At 45.6% G+C, this 22,551-nt stretch overlaps 1 pseudogene; it reads right to left on the reverse strand.

The window, feature by feature from the left end:
- Positions 1–9,050: 9,050 nt before the first annotated feature.
- LOC140611263 (ATP synthase F(0) complex subunit C2, mitochondrial pseudogene) lies at positions 9,051–9,661 on the reverse strand (annotated as a pseudogene).
- Positions 9,662–22,551: the final 12,890 nt, after the last annotated feature.

The raw sequence follows: 22,551 nt of genomic DNA on the forward strand, positions 1-22,551 counted from the left end.
ATATGTACATAGGTTAGTACATGTCAGACGAATGTTCGTTGGAAACAACTTCAGTATTTGATCATCGGCAAACGGTTATGTGTTCAGGCCGGTGCTTCTTAAACTTCAGTGTCACCTGGAAGTCTTGTTAAATGCAGATGCTAACTCCCTAATTCCAGGGACTCTGGAGCGGGCCTGCCTCTGCCTTGCCAGCAAGCTCCCCGGTGACACACTCCGCACAGCAAGGCATTTAGGCATTTTTACCGGCTGTAGCATGTTGTGCTCGTACAAACGTGTTTGGCAGGAGGTGCAAATGAGCACTCACAATCCTCCCCCTTTGGTTGACCATCTTTCTAGGTATTTGCAGTCGATAACTATCATGCCCAGGGCCGTCTTTTGCTTCTCTTTTGTCTTCCAAGTGGGTTGCATCCCTGTCTTTAAGGGCTAAGTGTGCTTCTGAGAATTCAATTACCTACTGCCTCCCGCTGCCGCTGCCGCTGGCTCGCTGTGGCCCAGGGGAGGGACATCTGAAGATGTCCTGAGCACCACATGGGCCTGGCGTGAGAGATTCTAATCCCGGATCGCCTGTAATCACTTTAGCAATTAGCTAATGTCTCTGAGATTTGACTCACCAGTTCCTGGTGATTCAGGGCCCATCTGCATCCATGGAGTTTCCTCAAGCGGCTTTGCTGTCTGGCCTCTGCCTCTTGTGCCAGTATTTGCCCGTCTCTTTCCGGAGCCAGATGGAGTGATGTCAAGTGGGTCTGGGGCCTTGTGCCTTCCTTTGCCCCTTGGGTTGGGCCCGATAGCTTTGGCCGAAGTCCTGACTTGTACCTCAGTGTCTGCCTCTAGCCCTCGAGTTCGTTAATGCTCACTAGAATTGCAGGGTTGACCAGCCCCTCAAACACGGCCTCAGCAGCAGGGGCTCAGGACGGGAGGCACCGAGAAGACAGTCTTTGTTCGGGCATGTTCTAGGGCTCTGCGTCCCCGCATGCCTTTCTGAGCATTCATTGCTCAGGACTGAGCTGGGCAGTGGCCCAGCTGTTATCTCCCCCGCTCCCCTGACAATGGCTCAGGAAGGGGCTGCCAAGGCGGGTGGCTTACCCAGGGTCCCACAGCTGGTGGGTGGTGGAGCTGAGACTGGGGGGGTGGCCCCCTAGCCCCTCAGCCCCCCGCGCTGCAGGCCAGAGCTGCTGCTGCCACTTTATGGTGCACGTCATCAGAGTCTCCTGGGGGCGAGATTCTTCTGCCACAAGGGCCATGTCTCAGGGCTCAGGTGGGGAGCCAAGAGTCAGGCCAGCAGGGCCAGGAGGGAGGCTGCTCTCTGGGGGAGGTGCAGACGCAGACACCTTTGTCAAGGGTCGGAGCTATTTCTTCACAGGGCAGTGTTGTGGGGCTCAGGCTCCTCAGGGCTGCCGATCCAGAGCAGGATTTCCTGGAGGACTGTGTCCAGCAGCACCGGGGACCTTCCCGTGGGGCAGCCTTACGCAGAGGTTCCGATGCCTACACTAGGTAACCCCGCTGACCTGCAACCTGTGGCCCCAGATCCCTCTTTGCTACTCCTTTCTGTAGGATAAGGTGTTTCAGTGGGTATTGCCCACTTAAAATTGCACAGAGATATTAAATTGGTAACATCTCCCAAGGCATGAGTTGGCCAGGCAATTTCTGAGACAGGAGGCCATGGTCACTGGCAGGTGGAAAGTGGAGAGGAAGGGATATTACTTCTGAGCTATCTGTGGGGCAAGGGTGTTGAGGGGCAATATGCAGACAGAGAAAGGAGTGAGAGGGTGGCAGCTGGGCAGGGGACCAACCCTTACTCCATACTGAATGAGGAGCTAATTAAAGCTAACACTTAATGGGGTTCTTACCAGGTGCCCAGCACTGTGCTGAGCACTTAGACTTTATTTCCTTTTTTCCTTCCTTCCATTCATTTAACTACCATATTTAACATTAAGGCACATGTTTGCCAGTTCAGAAGATGCTGAGATGTATGCAGCAGAAAGCTGTAGCTCCCTCATCTAACACCAGCCTAGCTCTTGGAGGTAACCAAGCACCATTAACAATCTGTTGTCTTTTCTACAGTCATATGATTGAATATAATGCACAAAGGATTTTTTTGTTTTTGCAAAAAAAGTGTCATGCCGTACTTTCCATACCATTCTTCGATCGGCTTTTCCCCCACCACAGAGCATGGACAGTTTTCTTGATCACCTATATGGGTCTCTGGGGGTAGGTAGACTCAGAAGGGGATGGGCAGAGCTGGATTGTTTGAAGGTCCCAAGAAAATGTGGAGAAAGTGTCAGGGAAGCAAGAGGAGGGCACCAAGACTGGTTTCTTTGCATTCAGGAGAGTGTGGGGCCAGCTCTGGATGTGGGTAGGTACAGTGGAGCAGGTCACCTTGGAAGGCAGTCCTCTTCTTGGGTGTTGGTCCCAATTCCCTTCCTTGTGGAGGTCAGGGAAGCCAGGCAGCCAGAGCACTATGAGCTGTCAGGCAGGGTGAGCCACTGAGCTAGATGCCAGGTGCTTTGAGAATGAGATGCTGGAGTAGAGAGAGGCATTGCTCAGCAACCAGATCTGCAGGGGCCAGAGGGTTTCAGTAGGTGGGAAGCAGCAAGTGAGTCAACAGGATGGGAACTTCCAAGGGAGCCAATTTATTATCTGGTCACATTAATGAAAGTATTAGGTTTAGGACAAAGAAGAGGACTGTCTCACTGGCCTCTGGGCTGGACAGCCATCGTGTCGAGAAATGGTCTCATGTTTAGTCTCTGCTTTATGAGGGACAGAGCAGAATAACATGGTAAGAAAAGGGTCTACAGTCTCTGTCCTGAGGGTGGATCCAGGACACTGAAGACATGTAGCCCCAGTGAGGGAGCTTTGTTGCAGAGTCTGTAGAGGTATTATTGTCAAATCCACAGGTGCTGTACTGTCACTAATAGTGTGACCTTGGGCAAGTTGCTCATCTTTTCTGAGCCATAATTTCCCCAACTTTAAAAGAAAGGACTTCAAAATGTGGTTTTGTAGGTCAACCCTTGTTGGAGCATTGTAGATCTAACTTGATGTCTACTCTTTTGTTTTTTTTAAAGATTTTATTTACTTATTCATGAGAGATACAGAAAGAGAGTTAGAGATACAGGCAGAGGGAGAAGCAGGCTCCCTGCTGGGAGCCTGATGCAGGACTCGATCCTAGGACCCTGGGATCACACCCTGAGCCAAAGGTAGACACTCAACCACTGAGCCACCCAAGTGCCCTGATATCCTTTATTATCTCCTAGTGACAGCTCTGGAAGCACCATGAGCCTGGCTAGTCTGGATGCTCTGGGGTCAGGCAGGAAAATGCGCAGTGTGGGTCTTAGCAAGTTGCAGAACTTGGCTTTCTTCTTGACTACCTGTGATCTTAAAACATGAGAGGAGCAAATCTGAGAGGAAATGTAGATTCTTGCTCTAAAGGTAGAAGCAGAGCATTGGTTTCCTGAAGACATTTAGACCTTGCTTTTCCTAAGCAATAGGATTTAGTCTCAAACTGAGTTGGTAAAGCTGTGCCCAACTTTTCTGGGCAATAACATCTAAGTCTTTATTAAATAATGATAGCAATAATATGCAAGACTTAGTAGCACTATCTGTATCAGTTCTTGCTCCAGGCACATATTATGTATATTAACTCAATTAGTCCCCAAAGTAGTGTTATTAATATTCTCACTTTACAGATAAAGAAACTCAAGTAGGAAGAAGTTAAGAACTTGCCTGAGATCATCTAGTTAAATTAGCATCTCTTCCTACAGATGAATGCAGATGGGAAAATCAAACAAAGGAAGTCCCTGTGAAACAGTATCTAAATTAATCTAGAAGCTCCCCTCATCAACTCCATCCGACCTCTTCCCTCCAAACCCAGCCAAATAGTAGTAGATGTCTGTGAAATGTGGTTAGCTCCATCAGAAAACCAGAATGCCTTCCATATTGAGCAAAATAATTAAAATCCTTTTTTAAAAGGAGTTCATCAGTTCAAGGACTAAGTCAAAGAGACAAGTCCTTTTTCTTCTTCCTTCACCCTACTTTTAATAGTGTTAATATCACTGGGTTTTTTACCGTAAATCTCCTCAAATCCCTTCAGAAAGCTGACAAAACAGAAGTAATGAACCATCGGAGTATATTTTATGTGCCAGCCTTTGCTCCTGGTGCTTTGATCCTGACTAGAAGTCTGTGAGAGTCTTCAATCATCCCGTTCCCCATTAGAGAGAATAGAATAGTAAGAGCCTTCATAGAGCAAATGCCTATTGGAGGCAAAATTTTGTGTGTTGTTATCTCATTTAATTTTCACAACACCATTTCACAGGGGAGGAAATGAAGGCTTGGAAGAACTGACTTGCCCAAGATCCTGCCCAGATCCAGCTGCTTTTGACCGCTTTCTTCACTGTTACCCCAGTGCAAGTCACCGTCCTCATAGGCTGCTGTCATAGCTCTTCACTCACCCCTCTGCTCCCACTCTGGGCCCCTGTGTAGATTACATCATTGTCCTCATTACTCTTGTATTCTTTCACTTTGTGTGAATTTTGTAGTTCTTCTTGATAAAGGGGTGGAATATATTTTCTTTCCTCTTGACTTTGGGTTTGGTCACGTGATTTGCTTTGACTAATGCAATAAGGCAGATCTTTAAAAAGATCTTTTTTTTTTTTTTAAGATTTTAAAAACAGATCTGTTTAAAACAGATCTTAAAAGATCTGTTTCACTTGACATCTTGAACTTCTGTTGTCATCAAGAGAACAGTGAATCTGCAATAACCTGCTGATCCCAGGAGAGGTATCCAGCCAGGCTCAGCCTAGATCAACTCACACATGCATAAGCCAAATAAATGCTTATTATTGAAGTGTTCTCAATGGGTGGACTAAAGGGGATCCGTGAGGTCAAAATTATTTTTATATTAATATGAAGACATTATATGTCTTTTATATACTGTTAGCATATTCACTGATGTTCTATACAGTGGACGAGATAAAAAAAAAAAAAAACAAGACCCAACTATATGCTGTTTACAGGAGGCACGCTTTGGATTCATAGGTAAAATAGATTGAAAGTAAAACAATGTAGAAAATTTGTCATGCAAACAGCAACTATAAGAAAGCTGGAATGGTTAATATCAGACAGATTTTGAAACAAAAAAGTTACTAAAAATAAAGAGGGACATTCTATAATGATGAAAGAATAAATTTATCGGAAAATGTGACAATTATAAACATATTTAAGCCTAGTAGAATCCTAAAATACATTAAGCAAAAACTGATGGCACTGAAGGTAGAAATAGGCATTCAACAATAGTAGTTGGTGACTTCAGTATCTTAGTTTCAGTAACAGATAGGAAACTAGGCAGAAAATCAACAAGGAAATAAGACTTGGACAACATTATAAACAAAGTAGACATAGCAGATATTTATAGAACATTCTAGCCAACAGCAGCAGAATCCACATTCTTCTCAAGTGCACATGGAACATTCTCCAGGACAGACGAATGTTAGGCCATAAAACATATCTTAATACATTTAAGGGGATGAAAATAATGCAGAGTGTGTCCTTTGGCCACAATGGACTGAGATTGGAAGTCAACAACAGAAGGAAATTTGGAAAAGTCATAAGTATGTGTAAATTATACAACACACTCTCAAATAACCAGTGGATGGAAGAAGAAATCACACACACACAGACACACACACACACACACACAAAACAACAACAACAACAACAACAAAAAAACCCACAAAAGCTTTGAAATGAATGAAAATGAAGATACAACATACCAGAACTATGGGATTCAGCTAAACCAGTGCTTAGAGGGAAATTTATAGTTACAAATGCCTATGATAAAAAGAAAGAAAGATTTCAAAAATCAATGACCTGATTTTTTACCTTAAGGTTTTGGAAGAAAAAGAGCAAACTAAACTCAAAACAAGCAGAGTGAAGGTAATATAGAAGATTAGAGTAGGGATTAATGATAGTATAGTAAACCAATAGTGAAAAGCAATAGGATGAAAAGTTAGTTACATGAAAAGATCAATAAAGTTGACAAGCTTTTAGCTAAATTGACCAAGTAAAAAAGAGAGAAGACTGAAATTGCTAGAATGAAGAATGAAAGACCTTACAGAAATTAAAAGGATTATTGAACAACTGTATGACAATGAATGAGATAACTCAGAAAATGAACAAATTCTTAGAAAGACAAAATTTACTGAAATTGACTGAAGAACTACCAGAATATCTGAATAGACCCACATAATAAGTAAAGAGATTGAATCAATGATTAGAATAAACAAAACTACCTGTAAAGAGACTGGACCCAGAAGGCTTCATTTATGAATTCTACCAAATATTTAAAGAATAATTAATGCCAATTCTTTACAAACTTTTCCAAGAATAGAAGAGGAGAGAACATTTCCCAACCCATTCTATGGGGTCAGCATTACTCTGATACCAACCAAGACCAGGTAAAGATGTCACAGAAGAAAACTACAGACTGATATGTCTTAGGAAAAGATACCATAAATAAGCCTTCAAAAAAAGAAAAAAATTAACAAACTAAATTTACAAACATATTAAAAAACAATCTTTTGCACATCATGACCAAGTGGGATTTATCCCAGGAATGAAAGATTGGTTTAACATCAGAAAATCAAATAACATACCATATCTACAGAATAAAGGGAAAAAAAAAACAGTCATCTCAGTGGATGCAGAGGAAACATTTAATAGATTTAACACCTCCTCGTGATAAAAATATTCATAAACTAGGAATAGAGGGAACTTCCCCAAAGCACAAAAAACCCACAGTTTACCTCATACTTAATAGTGAAACATTTAATGCTTTCCTCCTAAGACCAGGAACAAGACAAGGAATTTGCTCTCACCACTTTTATTCAACATCATACAGCAGGTTCTACTCAGGACCCCTCACTAAAAAAAACCATTAGAAAAAATAAAAGAGTTTGTCAAAGTTGCAGAATATAAGATCTATATATAAAACTTTATATTTCTATACCCTTGCAGGGAAAAATCTGAAATTGAAATTAAGAAAATAATTCCATTTATAATAGCATAAGAAGAATAAAATACTTAGGAATGCTTTTTAATAAAAAATGCAAAATTTATACTCTGAAAATTATATAACATCATTGAAAGAAATTAAAAAAGACTCAAATAATGGAAAGACATCTCATTTTCATGGATCAGAAAACTTACTAATGCTAAGAAGGCAGTACTCTCCAAGTTGATCTATAGATTCAGTGCAGTCTCTATAAAAAAATCCAGCTGGCTTCTTTGCACAAATTGATGAGACGATTCTAAAATTCATAGAGAAATGTAAAGGGCCCAGGATAGCCAAAAAACAAAGTTGGAGAACTCACATTTCTTGATTTCAAAACTTACCACAAAGCTAGAGCTATTAAGACAGTGTGGTACTGGTATAAGAATAGACATATAGACAAGAGGATTATCACTGAGAGTCCAGAAATAAGCCATCCTCATTATGGTTAGTTGGTTTTCTACAAGGCTTCCAAGGCCCTTCAATGGAGAAACAATAGTCTTTTCAAAAAATGATTTGGAGAAAACTGGATATCCAGATGCTCAAGAATGAATTTGAACCCCTATCTCAAACCAGGTACATATGCTTAGGCAGCTTCTATGCTGCCTGCACTTTTTGGTTTGTGGCTCCTTCCTCCATCTTCAAAGACAGAAATGTAGCAATGTTATAGTTTCTCTCTGACACTGACACTCCCTACCCTCATTTCATTTCCTGCTCCCTACCCTCTTTGATTTATAAAGAACTTTGTGATGACATTGGGTCCACCTACACGATCCAGGAAAATAACCCCCATCTCAAAGTTAGCTGACCAGTGACTCTCATTCCCCCTTGCCATGCAACAGAAAAGATTCACAGGGACGCCTGGGTGGCTCAGCGGTTGAGCATCTGCCTTCAGCTCAGAGCATAATCCTGGAGACTCCAGATCAAGTCCCACGCATGGAGCCTGCTTCTACCTCTGCCTATGTCTCTGCCTCTCTGTCTGTCAGTGTCTCTCATGAATGAATAAAGAACATCATAAAAAAAAAAAAAAGAAAAAAGATTCACAGGTCCTAAGGATTAGGTCCCATCATAAGGAGTAGGGCATCTTGGTGGGGGCGGGGGCATTATTCCGCTTACCATCGGTGGATAGAACTGCTGGTCCTTGAATATGAATCAAGGGACTGGCGCCACTTTGTAGTAGTAGTCATCGTATTCTTTACTGCCACACACTTAGAGTAAAAAATGCCAGTTTCACTTAAAAATGTTCTGGATGAAGCAGAAAAAATTACTAAATTTGTTAAATAACAACTTTTGAGCACTCATCACTCTGGGTGATGAGGTCGGAAGCAGGTGTGGAGCAGTTCTGCATATGTCCTATGGTGGTTGTGACAAAGAAAAGCACTTGTTCAGTTAGTTACTTGAGTTGTGAGTTGGACTGGCTGCTTTTTTTTTTCATAGAACACAGTTCTTACCAGAAAGAACTAGTGAAAACAAACTATGCGTGTTCATATTTGGGTATCCGTCAGACCCTTTCTCAAACATGAATGAAATGGACTTGTCACTTCAAAGGAAAGAGTTTGCAGTATCTGTTGGCAAGGATTAAATTCAAGCTTTTAAGGGAGAAGGAGAACTTCAGAAAACTTGTATATACCTCGCTGAGCTTGATGGCTTCCTAATACCTAAAGACACTCCTGATGAGCTCATTGTGATATTAATGAATGTGAGTTTTAGAATGTTGTTTGACGAAATTTATCAACATTTGGAAGATCTACATAACTCAGTGAACTGATATTGTTCAAATGACCAATGCAGGATGTTATGAAATCATGCACGGGTAAATACTCATTTAACAGACAAGATCAACCAATGGGTTTTGATGTATTACTGTGTTATAAGTTCCTTTAGATTGTTTCTTGCTACATTGCTACTACTAGCCTTTTTTGAAACAAGTGTTGAGTTTTAGTGTAGTATCAAAGAAGAAAATCCACAATACTGAAAGCTGTTAAAATACTCTTCCTTTGTCTTTTTTTTCTTATTAATACAGTATTTATTTGTCTTCCCTCTGTCAAACCCTGAGCCAACCACTTTCCCCAGGCTGCCTGGGGAGGTATAGGAAAAGGAACATACAGGGCAGACAAGACATGGGAGAAAGACCTATGGGAGGTGGAGACGACTCCTTCACATGGCAAAGAGGATGAGAAAGGCCACCATTAGGCAAAAGAGCCCCATGGCCTCCGAGAGGGCAAAGCCCAGAATGGCATGGGAGAAGAGCTGTTGCTTCAGAGAGAGATTCCTGGCATAACCAATGATGAGGCTCCCAAACACAGTCCCAATTCTAGCCCCAGAGCCAGCCACCCCTACAGTGGCAGCCCCAGCCCCAATGAACTTGGCTGCTATGTCAATGTCTCTTGAAATGGTGCTGGTTTGCAAGCTGTGGCTAGGAATAAGTGAGGTCAGGGGACGTGGGGCTGCCAAGCTGCTGAGGTTTTTATCTGTCAGTGTCTCCGGTGGTTTTAGCACCACTGCAGACAGTGATCGGCTCAACAGCTGAGAGGTGCTCTGGACCAAGAAGGGGGTGGAGATGAACTTTGCACAGGCGTACATTTTCAGGGGATGAGGGGCTGTAGCAGGACTGCTGCTCCCAGTGTGGAGACGGCCGAGAGGGGGCCCTTTATTTCGGGGGGGGGGGGGTTCTAACTACATCTCAGTAAGGCTCGTTTTTCATCCGATTCCTCAACCAAAACTTCATAGTGCAGCTGACTGAATGTAGAAACATATATCATAATTCAGTTGCCTTCTATTGAGCCAGATTATTAAGAGACTTGCAAAAATGTAATTAATGTTATATATTTGTTTTGTTTTGGTGCAGCAGTTTTAATAAAGTGCAGCGGTTTTAATTAAAAATATTGATCACTGGGGTGCCTGGGTGGCTTATTGGGTTAAGTGTCTGACTCTTGATTTGGCCTCAGGTCATGATCTCAGGGTCGTGAGACCTGAGCTGCACACACTCCCAGCATGGAGCCTGCTTAAGATTCTCTCTCTCCCTCTGCTCCTCCCCCCATGCTCTCTCTTTCTGTCTCTCACCTATAAAAATAAAAAGTTTTGATTACTTAAATAAAATCTTAAAAAGGGGGAGGAGCACCTGTCTGGCTTAGTCAATAAAGTGTATGACTCTTGATCTCAGAGTTGTGAGTTCAAGCCCCCACCTTGGTTGTAGAGATTACTTAAAAAAATAAAACCTTTAAAAAAAAGTTTTGTATGTTAACATTTAATTATTATTGTTATTTTAAAAGGAATTAATATTAAGGGGCACCTGGGTGGCTCAGTGGTTGAGCATCTGCCTTTGCTCAGGTCATGATCCCAGGGTCCTGGGATCGAGTCCTACATCAGGCTTCTTGCAGGGAGCCTGCTTCTCCCTCTGCCTATGTCTCTGCCTCTCTCTCTGCATCTCTCATGAATAAATAAATAAAATCTTTTTTTTAAAGTTATTAATATTTTAAAATTTTTTCACAGTTAAGATATTTATACTGTAAGTATCAATAAAAGTAACTTATATCAACAAAAGCTGTTTGGGGTCCTTGGTAATTTTTAAGAGTATAAAGGCATTTAGAAACTAAGAATTTTCTGGAGGGTATTATGCTGAGTGAAGTAAGTCAGTCGGAGAAGGACAAACATTATATGTTCTCATTCATTTGGGGAATATAAATAATAGTGAAAGGGAAAATAAGGGAAGGGAGAAGAAATGTGTGGGAAATATCAGAAAGGGAGACAGAACAAGAGAGACTCCTAACTCTGGGAAAGGAACTAGGGGTGGTAGAAGGGGAGGAGGGCGGGGGGTGGGAGTGAATGGGTGACGGGCACTGGGTGTTATTCTGTATGTTAGTAAATTGAACACCAATAAAAAAAAAAAAAAAAAAAAAAAAAAAAAAGAAACTAAGAATTTTGAGAACAATTATATTATTGAATGCCATTGAGCTTTTGTGACTCTTTGTTATGTAGCAGTACTTAACCAGTATCCTCTGGTGGTCATTTGTCTACTTAGCATAGTGATCTTTGAAAATATTCATCATTCTGGGATGGCTCAGTTGGTTGAATGTCCAACTCCTGATTTCAGCTCAGTCTGTGATCTCAGAGTGGTGAGATTGAGTACCATGTCAGGCTCTACGATGACCATGGAATCTGTTAAAGACCCTCCTTTGCCTTCAGTCCCTTCTCCCATTTCTCTGAAGTATATAGATACAGATACAGATATAGATATAGATACAGATATAGATATAGATATAGATATCTCTGTCTCTCTATATATAATGGAAAATATTCATCATTCCATCAATAGATAAATGGATAAAGAAAATGTAGAGAGTATATGTGTGTGTATATATGTTTAAAATACTCTTCATCCATAAAAAAGAATGAAATCCTCCCATTTGCAACAACATAGATGGACCTTAGAAACATTACGCTAAGCAAAATAAGTCAGAGAAAAGCAAATTATCTCACTTTTATGTGGAATCTAAAAAAAAAAAAACCACTCTCACAGAACAAGAGATCAGATTTGTGGTTACCAAGGGCAGGTAGTGGGATTGGATGGAGGTGGTCAAAGGGCAAAACTCCCGTTATAAGATAAGTACTAGGGATATAATATACAACATAATGACTGTAGTTAACACTTCTGTATGGTGTATCTGCAAGTTGCTAAGAGAGCCAATCCTAAAATTACTCATGATGAGGGAAAAAATATTTTCTTTTTAAAATTATCTATATCATATAATTGAGCTAATTAAATGTATTGTGAGGATTATCCCACAATATATAATAAGTCACATGCTGTATACCTTAAACTTACACAGTGCTGTATGTTAATTATATGTCAATAAAACTGAAAAAAAAGAAACATGCCAACACCTTAATCATGAATGTTTAGTACCCAGAAGTGTGAGAAAATAAATTTGTGCTGTTCAAGCAAAATAAAAAAAATTTTTTTATAGGATTATATCATCACCCCACTTGAACCTTCCAATTTTTTTTACATTTAGAATGAAGTCCAAATTCTTCTGCTGGCCCATGAGGTCCTCCATGATCTGGCCCTTGGCCTCCATGAGCTCATTTCTTACTCCTGTACCCTCAGTTCACTCTACTCTGGCCACTCTGCCTTCATGCTACATCAGATTCTTGTGGCTTCAGGGCCTTTGCACTTGCGGTTATATCTGCCTAAAATTCTTATCTCCCACGTCTTCCCATAGTTTACTCCCTGTTTATCAAGTCTTTGCCCAGCGTTACCTCCTCAGATTAGCCTTCCCTGATGGCTTTATCTAAAATAGCAGCCAAGTCTCCTTCCATCTCCTTACCTTGATTTTTTTCTTCTTCAGAGTTCTCATTCCCTCCTGCCGTCATGTTACTGTTCTATGTGTGTATTTGTTTATGATCTGTCTCTCCCACTGGAATGCAAGCTCCATGAGGACAGGGACTTTGCCTGTCTTATTCATAGCCAAATCTCAAGGCCCTGAAACGGTGCCTGTAGCACAGTGGGAGCTTTGGTGTTCTGGGACTCTACATATTTGGGTGTTCCTATCAATTCCTCAGAGCCAAGGTTGTGTTTTATTAAACATCTAGAGTTTTTTGGAATGGGAACTTTGATGATGCAGCAGCATTTTCCAGATAGGTGGGTTGGCCATCATGCTTTGGGCCCTACTTCCTTGGGAGCCATGGGTTCATAGACCTGAGCGGCAGTGTGGGGTCTGAGAGAAGCATTAGGACAAGGCTTGGCAGCAGGTTCGGCCTCGTCGACCGGCGGGGGCCCAGAAATGAAAGGAATCTTGCTGCTCTGGACATGGAGTGGGAACCTCACAGATGGGCCGTTTCTGGGAGATGTCTGGCATACTAGTCTAGTGCCCGCAGCCTTTGCAGTCAGGCAAACCTGGATTCAAACCCATGCTCGTTTTTATTTTCCAAGCTCTGTAACCTAGAACAAGTTACTTGGCTTTCCCCAGCTCTCAGGTCTTACCTATAGAATGAGGATAATAATGGAATACACTTTCCAGAATTTAATTGAAATGGTTCATACAGAGCTCTCAGGAAGCATACAGTAAGCACTCAGTAATGATTGCCATGCTGCCACCGAAGATGATCATTCCCTGGTCTCAGTTTCCTCTTCTGAGGAAGGGGGATCGCTGCCTAAGGACCTCATGGAGTTGTTTTTAAAGCTCTAACCGGGATGTGCTCTGAGGAAGAACAAAAGCAAGACAAATGTGGGAGGTTGTTCTGATTTGGCCTTCTTTATAAAGGCTCTTGGGCTCCCCGCAGGCTCTGAGTGGTGCAGGCTGGAGGAGCCAGGCTCTGCTACACGGGTTCAGTTCCCCCTGCCTGGAATCTCATTTGGATGCAAGTGGCCAATCCCTCTCCAGCCCCCCTGGACAGCTGTTGGCGGGAACCACACGACGACGCCTGCCTGTTACCAGGCCAGACAGGACCCCCAGGCGCTGCAGACCCTGCCTGGGCGGGCAGAGCCAAGGTAAGGCTGCACGAGAGAATGAGCGGAGGCCCTCGTGCCACTCCTTTTCCTGGCAGGCGGCCCGGCAGGGAGGGGCCGCTCACCCTCTGTTTGGGTTGACCAGGCCACTTGATGATCTTTTCATTGAGTCTGAGCTCCAGGAAGCTCTTCAGGAGCAAGAAAGCTGGCTGAAGTGGGGGTGGGGGGGTGGGCAGCTCTAGGCGTGTGGGAAGAGCTGGGTGTCCACCCTGCTTCTCTTGATACCAGAAGTTAGGTAAATTGGATTTGGATTAGGGTTTAGGCTAAAACTAACTGAGGCTAAAATTAAGTTAGGTTAAACATTTCCCCCAAAAGGCCACCTGGTGTAGAATGTGACCTGGATTTGGGAGTAGCCCCAGCTGGATTTGAACTCCCCTCCCCTCTGCACCTACTGTGCCTGGCTGAGAGCACTTTGACAACTCAAGTTCATTTGCCAGAAGTCTCTCTTTAAATGCATATTCCTCAAGAAAGGAGGTGCGTTAAACCTCTGATTCAGCAGTAGAAACAAGTGATTCTAAGAGCTTCTTCCTAGAATCCCAGATCCTCTGGGGAAAGGATGTGAGAGAAATGTGCCCTGCCCCAGGCCTCTGTGTGTGTTCCCCCACAGACACTTAACAGACACTTACTGAGGAGTGTCTCTCTTGTGTCAGGTGCTTTTTATACATACACTCATCCTTACAACACTCCATAAAAGAAGGTATTCTTGTCCTCTTGTTACGGTTGAGAAGACATTATGTCGCCTGTATGACCACCAGGCACACTGCCAACCCCAGGATGTCCATGCATGTGACATTGGTTTACTAGGCAAGTCGTGCATCAGGGGACTTGTGCACACACAATGGGCTAGGCAGGGGGCATGGGGAGTTAAGAGAGTTAAGAGGGGATGATGGTGAATGCAACCCGACCTGGCTTCTGCCTCTGGGGACAGGCATTAGTTAAACCCCTCCCCTCCTGATATGAGGTCACACCTGTGCAAAGTGCTCAGAAGGTGAGGTCTGTTGTACTACAGGAGGTCATGACGGGGTTAGGAGGATGTGCTGGGTTTGTTGGGATATGATGCATGAGCAAGAGGGAGCTTGGCAATGGCTGAAGCTCAGAGAATTGGAAAGAGGGTGCTACAAGACCACCCTCTTGGTTCTGGTGGCAGGGGCTGGGCCACTTGGGTGCCATGGGCTGTGGTAAAGCGTTTGGTCCTTAACCTGGGGAGGGTGGGTGGGAGACACTGAACGTTATCAACAGAGGATGATGTCATCACATGCGGCATTTTAAAAGATGACTCTAGGGGCGCCTGGGTGGCATAGTCAGTTCAGCCGTTGACTGGGTTTAGGCTCAGGTGGTGATCTCAGGGTGGTGAGCCTGGGCCTGTGTCGGTCTCTGTGCTCAGCATGGAGTCTGCTCAAGACTCTCCCTTCCTCTCCCTCTGACTCTCCCCACCTCTCCCTCTCTCTCTCAAATAAATAAGTCTTTAAAGATAATAATAAAAGGCAACCTTGGCTGCCCCTGGGGGTGCGGTGCGTGTGAGTGGCGGCCTGGAGGGGGCAGTGGTACAGAGGCTGGGAAGGGGGAACAGCTTCAAGAAGTGCTGAGGATGGTGTGAGGGAAGCTTCTGGGGAGGCTGGCTTCAGGGGCATGCAGCCTACGTGTCAACACCGGCCCTGGCCTCAGAGGGCTGCGCTTCTGCTTTAATGCCCTTCTGTCACTGTCCTAAAATCCGCAACAGTGTTTGGCCAAGGGGCTCTGCATTTTCCCTTAACTCTCACTGTAAAGGGGCATCGGGTCCTACAAGCCAGGTAACTGGGCTGGCTTCCTGGGGCTGGACCCAGGGGTCTCAGGACTCCCTCTGCCCAGGTCCAGGCTGTCTCAGAACCAGCGTGTCTGTTGTGGGTCCCTGGTCCAGGCCCGGAGGGCACAAGGCCCAGAGCCATCCAGCTGGGAATGAGTCACGGCTTCAGCTCCAGGAGCTCGGGCCCTGCAAGGAGTCAGCAGAAACCAGGGTCATTTTTAATCCCATTCTGGACCTCACTTTTATTCTCCGAGAAATGAAGGGGACGTGTAAGGTGATTTCTAGAGTCCTTTCTGGCCCCAGCATGTTGTGTTTGTTCTGGTTCCTGGCAGCTATCCGTGCTGTGCTGGGTGCTCAGGGCTGCTGGGATGTGCACAGGCCAGCGTGGGGGTGCCTACGCAGGGCCCTTGCTTGTCTTCTCTGGCACTTGCCTGATTTTCCACCATTAGAAATGGGCTGGTGATGGGATGCCCGGGGGACTCAGTGGTTGAGTGTCGGCCTTTGGCTCAGTCATGATCCTGGGGTCTTGGGATTGAATTCTGCATCGGGCTCTCTGCATGGAGCCTGCTTCTCCCTCTGCCTGTGTCTCTGCCTCTCTCTCTCTCTCTCTCTCTGTCTCTCATGAATAAATAAACAAAATCTTAATTAAAAAAAAAGTGCTGGTGACATCAAAACAAAAGCACTCTGGGAACGGTGATTTTGTGGGTCTTTTCAGCTGAAATTTGAATGGTGTGACCTTTACTGGCAGGGGCAGGGGAAGACTTGTTAAGAGAGGATCCCCCCACCCCCCTTCACGGTCTGGCCTGGGACAGGGCTGCCCAGCTGCCTGGGTGGGCCATGAGTGTGCCGTTGCTGCCCGCCTAGAAGACATCTGCCCCTTGCTTTCCAGAAGCAGCCTTGCGTTCCCACTGGCCCTGCGGTTTGCAGAGGTTTCTGTTCTCATTTCCAAGCGGCTTGCCTCAGTACTTTGTGTCGTGTTTACGACTGTGTGGTTTCTTTAGGACCCAGACCCTTGGCCCTAATCTGGGACCTTCAGCAATAATTTTGGGGTGTGATGGGGATGTGGGGTGGGGGCACATCGGGACAACTCTCAACCCTATTAGGGTTTTCTAGTGCTCTTGTCATAAGCAGGCCCTGGCTTACTCAAATAAGGGTGACTGAACTGAGCCTTGAGCTTTTGGACTTGGGATATACAGGACACATTCCAGCTTGATCTTCAGGATGTGGCTATTGGTTTCCAAGCCGTAGTCTCCAGTCTCCTGGGCATTCTTCTAGGCAGCAACCACCTAACAGCAGCTGGTACCCACCACGGGCCAGGTGCTGTTCTAGCTCTTGTTGCATTGGATCTTCCTGAACACCTCAATGACCTGGTGTGCATGTTTACTTCTCAGAAATATCACAGCAATACTTTTGGTCTCATTTGCCTCCAGCACCTCGCCCTGGAAGAGGCAGGGCTCAGCAATCCTCCTCCTGACGGTGAGTGGGAACTTGATACCACCTCATTGAAAAGAATGTGGTGGAGGGCTGCAATGTGACTTCTGATGATGGGGTTTCCTTCTGGATCTTTCTCTCTCTATGTCTGTCTTTCTGTGTCTCTCACATATGATCTTGCCTTTGGAACCCAGCTACCATGTATGAGGCAGCGTAGGAGCTCATTTGCAGGTGCTCTGACTGCAGCCCTGGCTACGGTCCCCACCAGAACCAACTGCTGTCTGTGTGAGACCAAGCCTTCAGGAGCCATAGATGATTCCAGCCCCAGACTTCGAGTTGCTCCAGTTGATGTTGAGTGAATGAAGCAGAGATGGGCTATCCCGGCTGAGCATTGCCCAAAACCATCAGTTCGTGAGTGAAATAAGTGTTGTTTTAAAGCACTACGTCTTGAGGCAATTTGTTCTGTAATCATGGTAACTGGAGCACGTGGGTATTATCCCCATCGTTGCCGGGTAATTGAGTTAAACAAGGCACAGAGAGGCTGGGATCTCTCTCAGGGTAACACCGTGAGCATGTGGCAGAGGAAGACTCAAATGCAGGCCTGCCTTGCCCCTCCAGGCAACGTGGGATCCAGGGGCTGTGTGTCTACCCAGGCGGGTGCACATGAGCCAGTTCGTTGAATCCTCCTCTGCCAGCCTTGAACTCGAAGTGTCCCCAAGGGCAGAAATAAGGAAGCCTTGGGAGAGCTGGGGCTTTAGGACCATCCATTTTGGAGGGGGCAAAGGGAGTGTCTGCTCTCTGGCACCCAGGTCCAAGGCTCCAGAACTCAGTTCTCAGAAAAGGGACAACCAACTTGGAGGGGTCAGAGATCTGGTCTGATACCAGTTAGCGGGGCAATCGTAGGCAGTCACTTCCTGTCATGAGCCTCAGTTTCCCCATCTGTAAAGTGGGCAGAGTGTGGGACTTGACAAGAGGATGAGCAGGAAGGGCATTCCCAGTAGGGGACAGGTGGCTTGAGCATCGAGGGTCCTGCCCAAGGAGCCTGGCTTGCAGGGAGCAGAGCTTTGTGGGTGTGGAGGAGGTAGATGGATGGGCCAGGGGCTTGCAAGGGGCTGTGGGGTGGAACCAAGAGTCTTCTGGGGCCTGGGAGTGCGGTGTCTGGGCCATATTGGAGGTTTGCTCAGTGGGGAGTTTCATCAGCAGCCTGGTGTACAGATTGCCTGGTGTACAGCCTGTTTCTGGGGTGCCATCAGACGCCCTTCTTCCTTCCACCCCTCAGATCTGCCCCATGCAACATGAACGTCAACGTATGTTTGTGTTCCTCCTCCTTCATCATCTTCTTCTTCTTTCTTGGACACATGCGCACACACACACACAGAGTCCACGTCAGTTGACACAGATCCACTCTTGTCATTTTTAACCTCAAAATCGTTTTCACTGGAGGTCCAAAACAATGTTCCTGTCCCATTCATCCTTTTTCACTGTTATCAATACTGCTTAACCAACATGGGTACCCATATCTCTCTGCCTTCTTGCCCAGTTGTGTCCTTAAGTCAGGTCACCAGAAGGCTTCAGTTGCCATGTCAAAAAGTATCCAAGTTTTCAAGGCCTTTGATACGTATTGTCCTATTTTCTTCTAAGGAGGCTATTCCAATAGGCATTCCCATCAGCAATATTTGAGAGCTTCAGGTTCCCCCTTGAGGTATTTTTCTTGCTCATTCTCACCAGTGTGAGAGGTTAAAAATGCTATTTTTGGTTGTTGAAGACTTACCTTCCTGGTAAAGCACTGCAGCCTTCCCCGTACAGTCCACACTCTTCCTACCAGGGTGTCTTGCGGCCTGACTGAGGCGTCCCTGGTACTGAGGACGCTTCCCCACACAGCCTGTTCTGTGCCTGCTGCTTTGCTCTGTATGTTTGGCTGCCCAAACGTAGAAAATGACAGACAGAGCTGCGGGAGACCTTAGAGATTGTCCAGTACCCTTCTTTTAAGGGGAGGAAATGGAGGCCAGAGAGGTATGGGGGCTTGCCCCTGGTCATAGGGGCAGCCCGTTCTGGGTGGAATCAGAACTCTGAATTCAGGTGGGAATTCCAGTCCTTCTGCTGATTTTCTCACCCACCACGGGAGCACTGGTTGGTAGAGTTTAACTCCGGACTTGGCACCGCGTCTGGGTGCTCGGATTCAGGGCACATGGTAGGTGCTAAGAAAATCTTTCCTGAATGAATGTGCAACACCGAGCACAGGAAATAGTACATTTTGTCAAAATGTGCTCATCATTCCAAGAAGAAAGGATATTTTGTTAGGTGCTTCTCTGGGAAGAAATGCCTTTTTTTTTTTTTTTTTTTTTTTTAAAGAAAGAAAGCCAGTAGGCTATTGGAATTGGTGGAGGCGGAAATATGGGGTTGCCTGGGGCTCGGGGCAGTGTTTGTGTTTGGAACTGTAATGTCGCTGGAATTTCCCTCAGGTTCCTTCGAGCCACCAGAGATGGACTGGTAGACACAGGGTAGGGGTGGCAGATGGGAGAGGAGAACTTTGTTTTCTTTGGGTGTCGTGTGTGTGTCAATCTACACAGGCCTCTTGACTGGTCCCAGGGGACTGTCTCAAGCCCTCTTCTCTGTCCCCTTTCTTCAGATCACACCCCCTTGCCCTCTCCTTCACTAGAAGGTCCTTCTAGCTTTTAGCTTCAGAACCTTTTCAGTGCTGCTCAGGCCTTCCATGACACAGGAGGTGGCTTCGTCCATGGGGAGATTTCATTTCAGATGGCAGTGGGACCTTGGGCAAGTCACCTGTCCTTGCCACGACAACCCCACCATCTCCCTGTTCAGGCCAGACCCGCTTTCAATAGGGCTTTTATCCCATTTGCCTCCTGCCACTTGCCCCCTTCCAGTCCTTCCTTCTGCTGATGCAAACACACTATAGCTTATCACATCTGTCCTTCAGGTAACTGCCTCTCCCCACCTCCCCGTTTCTGGCACTCTGAGAGAGAGAATGCAAAACCCCTAACCAAGGCTGCCAGGCTGGGTGCTCTGGTTCTTGTGGACCTCTCTAGGCTTGCCTCATGTTTCCCTCCAGCCACACTGGCCTTTAACCAGCTATGTGCCTTGGACAAGCCCCTCACCCTCTCGGAACCTCTGAACCTCATCTGTTAGATAGATAACATGAGAATCCCAATTGTTCTGTTTGTTAAGAGAAGAACAACCATTCTGAAATGACTCTCAACTCCTCAGGGCCCTACTTCTCCAAAAGAAGTCACAGATTCCAAAGATCTTATTCTCAATAACCCTTTTCTTCTGCAAAAGAACAGCCTGCTTTTATTCTAAGCTCAGTTATTCCCAAAGAATGCTTTTTCTCTCAGTTATGTCTTGTTGTGTGTCACCTAGGCCAACCGTGTCTACAGGTGGAGAATGCATTTATTTATGCCAATTCCTGAATAAGGATTGTGTTGTCAGACCCATTGTCAATTGACATGTTTGTGGAATTAGAAGTATCACGCTTTGTCTCTGTCATTGTTTTCTCTCAGGAAGAATGGCCCATGTGTATGAATGACATGCTCCCTCACATAAAACCCTCCTGTAGCCAGATTTCCACAGAAATAATATTCTTGGAAGCAAGAGTCTGAGCCCAGTGATTAATTTACTGGGAGATGTTCTTGGGGAATCCATTAATCATTTTCTCAACACATTTAATGATAGGTATGTACAACAGGAAAGGTGATGGGTAAATATATTCCATTGGGGGCGCTTAGGGAAAACCCCTCCTCATCCCACTAAGGAGCGGGGCAGATGTGTTTTACGTCCTAGAATTAGGTTCTCAGATGGCATAGATCATCAAATTCCAGAAAACCAGAAGGATGAGATCTCAGAGAGTAGGTGATCTTGACCAGGCCTCTAATTTTACATATGGGGAGACCGAGATCCAGGGAGAAAGTCAGGATCACTTAATCCTCACCTGAGTAGTTTGTAACTTTAATCTGTAATTTGTGACAGAGACTGTTAATTAATGTTAAAAACAAGACAACAGACCTGCAAAATGGAGTTGTTTATGCAAAGCCCCATATCACCCAACCAAGGTTCAGTTCCAGCTCGCCCAGGGATGAAGTTTCAAACCTGTCAATCAGAAACCCCCTGATCAGCACTAGGGACTATCTGCTTAGTAGGCCCCTGCCATTCCCTGTAGGGAAAGTAACCTGGCAATAATCAGTCACTCTGTTGCTGAGCATGACTTGCGTGTTCTGGGGCTTCCTTCTGCCTCTAAAAATCTTTCATTTTTGAAGCTCCTTGGAGCTCCTTTTTATCTAGTAGATGGGATACTGCTCGATTCATGAATTGCTGAATAAAGCCAGTGAGATCTTTAAATTTTATTCATTTGAATTTTAACAATATTATGATGCAACTCCCAAGGGCAAGAAAAAGACAACTTCCAACTCTTCCCAATGTTGTCAGAATTCCCAGGCGTACGTACCCTGAGACGTTCACTCAACTAGAACCCTGGGACCTGGACCGAGTGATGGTCTGTCCCTAGGATGTCCTGGCACAGGGCTGTAATTGTCGACTCAGGAAACGCAGTCCTTGGCTAACTCAATTCTCTCCACATAATTAAAAAAGGGAGAAAGGAAATGTCAGGAGGAAGAATGCATTTAAATTTTAAACAGCCTTGTTCATTTTTGAATCCTCACTTTTTTTTTTTTTTCTGGTTTAATTCTTGGCCTCTGTGAATCACTAAAAAATAAAAAATAAATAGCCCTGATTTTAGGATAGAAAAGGAGTTAGGAGTCAGAAGCAGCTGTCTTTAACATTTCATCTTCCTTTGGCATCATGTAGGATTTTAATTTCCAAGCACGCAAAGAGGCAGAAATGGCTTCTGGCCACAGACGAACAGAATCACTTTAAAATGAAGATGGATTTTTTTTGTTCTTTCTTGTCTTTTCTTGAGATCTTTCCCTAAAACTACCTAAAGAATAGGCCTCTGCCAGTGCTGGTTAGAACAGAAGGCATTTCTCATCCCTCCGGAATGGGAATAGGCACAAAAGTACTCCAAAGCAAGCATTTACTTGAATTCACTGCTAAATCCAGTTTATCAAGCTCCTGGGAGGGAAGAATAGACTCTGAAATTGACCTGATATTTGGGAAACGTCAGTTAAATGCTTTTGCAACTTCATCACCCTCTTCTCAGGGGGGAAAACACCGCTATTCAAGCCTCCCACTTGCCCGAGAGTGGAGCTTCTAAACCAAGAAAGGAAGAAACCAAGCGGGTTATTTATGAGCTCCTTCCCTCTCGCAGCTTCAAGCCGCCGTGAGTGAAATAAGGCTGCTGGTTAGGCTCTGGGGCGAACGTCCAGGCTGGCCCGGGTCTGGGGGTCGCGGGGCGGGCCCTCGGCGCCTCCCAGTGGCCCCGTGGGGCGGTGCAGGCCGGGCCCCGGGCTGCAGAGAAGCGCGCCCCAGCAGACCGCGTCGCATCCCGCCGCCGCCGGCCGCGCTCCCCGCTCGCCTCCTGTCCCCATCCAGGGGCCGGGTTAGCAGCGGGCGAGGGATTGCAGCCGAGGCCTCCCCCCCATAGGGTCAGCCGGGGCGCCGCCGGCAGCCATCCCAACCCGGGCCGGGACCGCGCGAGGCTTTGGAGCTGTCCGCGGCGGCGCAGCTTCCCCAGGGAGCCAACTTCGGGCGAGCTCGAGGAGCGGGTGCAGGTAGCTGGGTCTCGCGCACCGGCAGGCGGGCTGGCGGGGGCCGGTGGAGCCGCTGGACCCCGAGTGCGGGGGTGAGGCACGCTCCGGGTCAGGATGCACAGCCCGT

This window comes from Canis lupus, chromosome 19 (assembly GCF_048164855.1).
Source record: "Canis lupus baileyi chromosome 19, mCanLup2.hap1, whole genome shotgun sequence".
In the NCBI taxonomy this organism is placed as follows: domain Eukaryota; kingdom Metazoa; phylum Chordata; class Mammalia; order Carnivora; family Canidae; genus Canis; species Canis lupus.